The 6316-nt window shown below is 34.5% G+C and overlaps 1 long non-coding RNA gene across 1 annotated transcript; it reads right to left on the reverse strand.

Annotated features, from left to right (window-relative positions):
• Positions 1–2659: 2659 nt before the first annotated feature.
• On the reverse strand, positions 2660–5531 carry LOC106391276. Its single transcript, XR_001278488.3, has 2 exons — positions 3856–5531; positions 2660–3488 (listed from the first exon to the last, which is right to left on the reverse strand). It is a non-coding gene; the product is annotated as an uncharacterized LOC106391276 (long non-coding RNA).
• Positions 5532–6316: the final 785 nt, after the last annotated feature.

Here is a 6316-nt window from a genome sequence, read left to right on the forward strand (position 1 = left end):
CTTAAATAGTGTTTACTATACACAGAAATAAACACACTTAGGTAAATTTTAAAGTTTTCAAAAAAACATTTTTGCATTCCAAAATCTAACCCTAAGAACACATACAATACTACAATATATGTTGGCAAAACCTAAACCAAAGAATATCATGACTCACTACTTTCACTCATCTATGTTGAAAACAATTAACTTTTGTTATATCTTAATTTATATCTCTTAAAACATATGTTAATTACATGATTTCAATTTTTCACTTATCAAAATATTTTTTACAAAATTTTTAAATTATTTTTAAGTAGAACTAGTCCAGACGACTTTCCAGTAAGTCGTCTGGACGACTTACTGTAAAGTCGGGGGTTAGAAACGTAAAAAAATTTCGGTTTTTTTGTTTGTTCACAAGGGGTTGGTTGTAATTCCAATAGCCTTTTAGGTTACTTTTGCATTTGATTCAAGTTTGGGTTTACTTTTATGTTTGAAATCAAGTTGTGAGTCATATTTGGCAATTTTCCCTTAAACGTTTTCCATATGTTTAGTGATCTTCAACTAATTTTTCCAAATCTATGATAATGCCAACACGTTCTCGTGATCTTGTGTATAGTGAAAGCTTTGGATAATACTGTATTACAATTATTATTACTATGCATTATGCAGCCGACTACTCCATCTTGTATTGTCAATCTTTTGCTAATAGTAAACTGATAAATTCCATCTCTCATAGATTTACTCCTATCGGTAAAACTTGTTCCTCCAAGTAGGTTTTATTTGATCGAAATTTTTGTTACTGGTTAGTTCCAGTAAATCTATGAGTATCCCAAATACTCAAAAATACTCGGAATTATGCAAAATATTTGAAAATAACTAAAATTAAATACTCAATAATATTCAGAAAATAAAAATATCCTAAATAACTATTAGTTATCCATCCAAAATTCCAAATATCTAAACCGAATTAATTTCCTATTAATTTTAGATATTTAGCATTTATTATTCAAATTTATAATGTTGTAGATTATTTTAATTTTTGGAGTTTAGGTATAATGATATTTTTGAAAATTTTAAATAATTTAAATGGATTTTCGAACCCATAAAGATCTGAATTGAACACATACCAAAATTTATAAATACTCGAATGGAGCTTAAATCTCTAACCCCAAAAGCTCGAACCCAAATAGTCTCCAACGAAACTCGAATGAGTATTTGAATGTCCATCCCCTATAAATATATATAAACTCGAGTGGGTATCTGATGGAGTCCGATGTGGACTTAGTTTGGTGGCACTTGTGTTGACGCTTTGTAAGGTGGATTTTTCCATTGTGTGGAGCTCGTGGTGAGTTTTGTGTGCTTGGGTGATCAAGCGTTTTAGTGTCACTAGTGTGCGTTGGGTGCTGACGTACTTGGTGAAGTACTTTCGCAGATGCGGAAAATTGAAGCCTAGACTCTGGAGAAGTTTAGCAAAAGAGGTTTCATCGGATGGTTTGCGAAGATTGCAGCCGTAGAGACAGTGTTGCTCTGGTGCTGCTAGATGGTGATCTTTTCATACGTGTTTGATAACTATCTTTGTAGATTACTACTTACAAAAGAATAGTAAACACAAGTGTATGTGTTGTAGGTTGTTTTCTTGTTCTAAATGAATGAAATCTTGACTACGTCCTGTAGGAAACAAACCCCCCTAACAAGCTTGGTGTGTTTTTGTTTTATGCACTTCTTTTTCTCGCCTTATCTCACTTACATAAATTGGTTTTATTTAAATTAAGTGGGTATGTGTAAATTGATTTACAATAAACCAGAAGAAAATTTTGATATATGCGCAATCTAATTTTGAACTATATTTTTTGGAGTAACAAAGTCTGAACTTTCTTTCCATAGAGTTATACGTTTTAATTTTTTTTATTCAATGAGATTTCGAATGAGGTTCTAACTTTGTGTAGAACTGATGGTATATGACAATTTCGAGGGAAAATAAGTCGTCATCGCGTTAACAATACATAAAGTTCATACCAATTCTTCGTAAACTCAGATAAGTTCGTGTTTCAATCAGTCTAGTTCCTTCTAGCTTAAAATGGCCACGTGATTCACGTATTTATAGCTCAATGAGAATGTTCTCTTTTGATGGCTAAACCTTGCATGGGATTGGTTGTTTGTTGAAAAGTTCTAGAGTTGATTACATAATGAGCCATTTTCTAAGTTTCCTTTGCACTTAGAGTCACTTTCTCCTTGTAACACACTTTCACGGAGACCAAAGTAGTTTGTTGACACAATTACCCTTAATGAAGCGAACCGGATGTGTGGCTTCGTTTGGTCAACTATTACAATGTAAATAAAGTTGTATGTTAGTTCTTTTAGTTAGATTTTTTCATTTATTAAGTTTGGTATTTTGACTGATGTGCTATATTAAAAGCCACACGATCAAAAAGAATGTTGTAAATCTGACGGCTGATGTTTAAAACAAGCTAGGTAATATATGACGAGGTAAAAATGAATTTATTGATTTTTTTTTGTAGGTGAGGAAGCTCCGGTCTGAATTTTTTTTGTGACAAATTGAGTTAGAGAAATTATTAAAACCCAGTTTAAACAAAACCATTTACATGATTTTTAATAATTTTCTGAGAAATCCGATAGTGGACGCCACAATATATCAGTGAACGTGGATGGTGTCATGTACACAACATTTTTTTTTAAAACATAAACCTTAGCATTAACATTACAGACAGATTGTTTGATCTCAAAAACAATGAAGAGCCTACTTTCTGGAAAAAATTACATGGGCGTCTTACGCGCTATAGAAACGCCGAGTTAAAAAGAGAAAACATATGGAACATAGAACACAAAATAGTTTTTGAAACTTCACTGAAACTTCTGATTGTTGCATGGGTGGAGCGTAGTAAGCAGGGAGTACGAAAGCTACATGGGTGGAAGTTGACTCTCCGTCCACACAACACTCCCTTGTGGTCAGCCACACAACATTACATCCCCAGCTCGCTCCTCCATGGCTTACCCGTCCACAACTCACCTGACCACAGCTCGTCCATACACAGCTCACGCTACAATAGTTCACCAGTCCACAGCTCACCCGACCACATGTCACCCGACTACAACTCACCCATCCACAGGTCACCAGCCCACAACTCTCCCGTCCACATGTTGCTCATCAAATCAAACATTTTCCCGAAACAAGATGCTTTGATAGTCTCAAACTCCTCAGTGTCACGAGAGGTAAGAGGTCAGGCTTAGAGTAAATGTTAAGACGCCCACATGGGTACCAGCAAACAGCCTCACTGAGAGGCGGTTGTTCGAAACTTTTTGTCCTGCTAAGAAATGAAAACGATTACATAAATCTCAGGTTGTGTACAGAGACTTATAAAACTCGAAATAAATGGCAAAATGAAGATCTAAACAATTTAGTGTTAAAAACGGATCTCAATTTTTTGCCTCTGGAAAAGCTTCTGAAAAAAGGATTTGTGGGAGGCGGTGGTCCGGTTTGTTATTTCCTACAAAAACATGAAAAGGTTGAGACCATAAAATAATCGCAATCAGAACAGAAGAACAAAAAAGCCAAAAAACAGACACATTTGGAAAAAGGATGTCTGGAAGATTATGAAGAAAATCGAAAGTTTCCTTGTATTATTCATGAAACTAGAACCAAAAACTTAACTGAATATTGAAACTACCAGATCTCAAAATCGGAAAAAAACAGGACACATTGAAACTATGAGATCTGGAATTTTTATGTAAAAATTGAAACTTCCACTGACTCACAGATTTGAAGAGTTTTAACAGATGTAAAAATCGAAAACTAACAGATCTTGGAGGTTGGTGTCAGACAGAAAAAGAAGTGTGGGTTTCGAAGTAACAAACCTCGCATGTCGGGAAAAAATGATTGTGTGCTCTACTCGAGTGTGAGATTCAGACGGTGCGTGAGATGGAGGTTTGTGACGAAAAATCAAGAAAGAAGATTTAGAGGATGAGGCCAATGATAGAGGAACTAGGGTTCTTAATTTCCGTGGCACAAAGTTTTTTTCTCTCTCTCAAAAAAGTGTGTGATTCAAAATGAGGAAAGATGAGAATTTAGGGTTTCGAACTTGGTATAGGGTAGAGTTGGTATGGTTGGGTTAGGCTAATAAAAGTTTGGTTTGGTTTTCTTTATTATAAGGGCATCAATGTCTTTGACTAGTAAATAAGGTTGTCTCAAGTGCAAAGTGTCTTAACGTGAAATACGAAACTCAAAAAGTGTGTTGGGAAGTAAAAAATTCAAAGTTCTAACGTATATTTATTGTTAATCTTTAAATCATTTATGATTTTTGGTCATTTTCAAAAAAAAAAAATTAAGACATTAGTTTTAAAATTTATTCAATTTTGTTTCCTCTTTCTTTGAATACTCCCTTCATTTTTTGATTGAATGCACAACAATTAAAAAACTTATTATTCTAGAAAATAATATTATTGATAATATAAATAAAAAGAACTAATCATAAATAATGTAGTAAAATGTTATTGGTTAATCAATTTTTAGTAAAGTTAAAATATTTTAAGAATATCAAAACATCTTATATTTTAAAACATCAAAACTTCTCTAAAATATTTTACATTATGAAACGGATGAAACGGATGGAGTAAATTTGAGGTATAAAAAGTTTGGTTAATGTTATGAATATGGGCGGATCTTAAATTTGGGGACTAGAAACATTTCTTTAAAAACTTTAATAAAAGAAACCTTTTCGAGGGCATATCTTTCTGCAAATTTTTTTAAAAAAATTTGAAAATCAAGGCCAATGTTTAATGTGGCTCTGCAAAATCCGCCTTTTGTTATTAAATTACCTAGTATTCCATCCTCCTCTTGCTTGGGGTGATGGTCCACACTCCACCCCATGCTTCCTACCATTATCTAATAACTTTTTTTTTTGCTAAAATTTATCTAATAATTCTTAACATTATATCTTTGTTTTTTTGTGAAAATTATTAACATCAAATCTTGACGTTACTTTATTAGACAAATGAGATTGTAGATATTATCGTCACGAATGACGAGGATTCCAACAAAAAAAATAAAAAAATATTGGCCATACCTCATTGTCCGGTGGAGCCAGCTGGTCATCAAATCAAAAGTCGAAACACTTGGCTTTGGCTTCTGATTGTGTTCTCTATAAAATGACAATAATCATGAACGTTACAAACCACACTCTCAAACAAACTTTCCATTCAATCTTATACGAGCAACAATAATGTCAAACCATCTTCAAGAGCCCTTACCCACTTACCCTAAGCCGGTTTTAACCAAAGAAGACCAAGAAGTCGACGAGAAAATGGTGAGCTTGCAAGCAGAGAGTATTGTCAACACCGTGGCTTTCCCCATGGTTCTCAAAGCAGCCTTGGAGCTTGGCGTCTATCATTTATAATGCACCGGTTTATATCGGTTTAGGATAAAGTTATTTACACTACAAGAAAACAACGGTATTCTCACGGACATTCCGACGGAAAATGAAATCCTCGGAATATCCCGAGGAATTTCCGAGGATATTCCGAGGAAACACAAAATTTGGTTTCCTCGGAATTTCCTCGGAATATACCGACGGAATTCCGAGGAAATTTTAATCCGTCGGAATATTCTTATGGAATACCGAGGAAAAAACGATGAATTCCGAGGATATATTATAGCCGTTAGAGAGCCGTTGGGGGATTTTAAAAATTCCGAGGAAATTCCGACGAACTAGCCGTTTCCGTCGGAATTTCGTTGGAATTTCCTCGGTCTGTCGGGAGGATTTCAACTATAAATACAAGCACCCCTCTTCCTCTTCATTCACTCCATATCTTCATCCTCCCTCTTACTCTCTTTACACACGAATTTGATTCATAAAAAACATGTCTTCTTCAAATTATTTTTGTTCTTGGATCGATCGACCTCATTTGGATCCGAACACGAGATTGCTTACGGAAGAATACCAACGAGGTATAACCGAATTCATGGGGTTAGTTCACCGACAACCGGAAGCAAAAACAGGTATGTTAAGATGTTCTTGCTCTAATTGTAAAAATAAAAAGGTTATTAAAGAGTGGGATGTTTGGACTTATCTATATTTGAGTGGGTTTACACGAAGTTACAAAATTTGGTATCATCATGGGGAAACTGATTATGAACATGGTAGTACTAGCGAACCTCAGCCAGCGGTTAGATTAGAAGAACCAATTAGAACGGATGTAGATTATGGTGTAGGTACTAAGGAGATGGTAAATGATCATTTTAGAGGGGAAGATTTACCCAATGCACAAGCTAGGAGATTTTATGAAATGTTGGATGCTGGAAAGCAACCATTATACGAAG

Source organism: Brassica napus, chromosome C2 (genome assembly GCF_020379485.1).
Source record: "Brassica napus cultivar Da-Ae chromosome C2, Da-Ae, whole genome shotgun sequence".
Taxonomy (NCBI): domain Eukaryota; kingdom Viridiplantae; phylum Streptophyta; class Magnoliopsida; order Brassicales; family Brassicaceae; genus Brassica; species Brassica napus.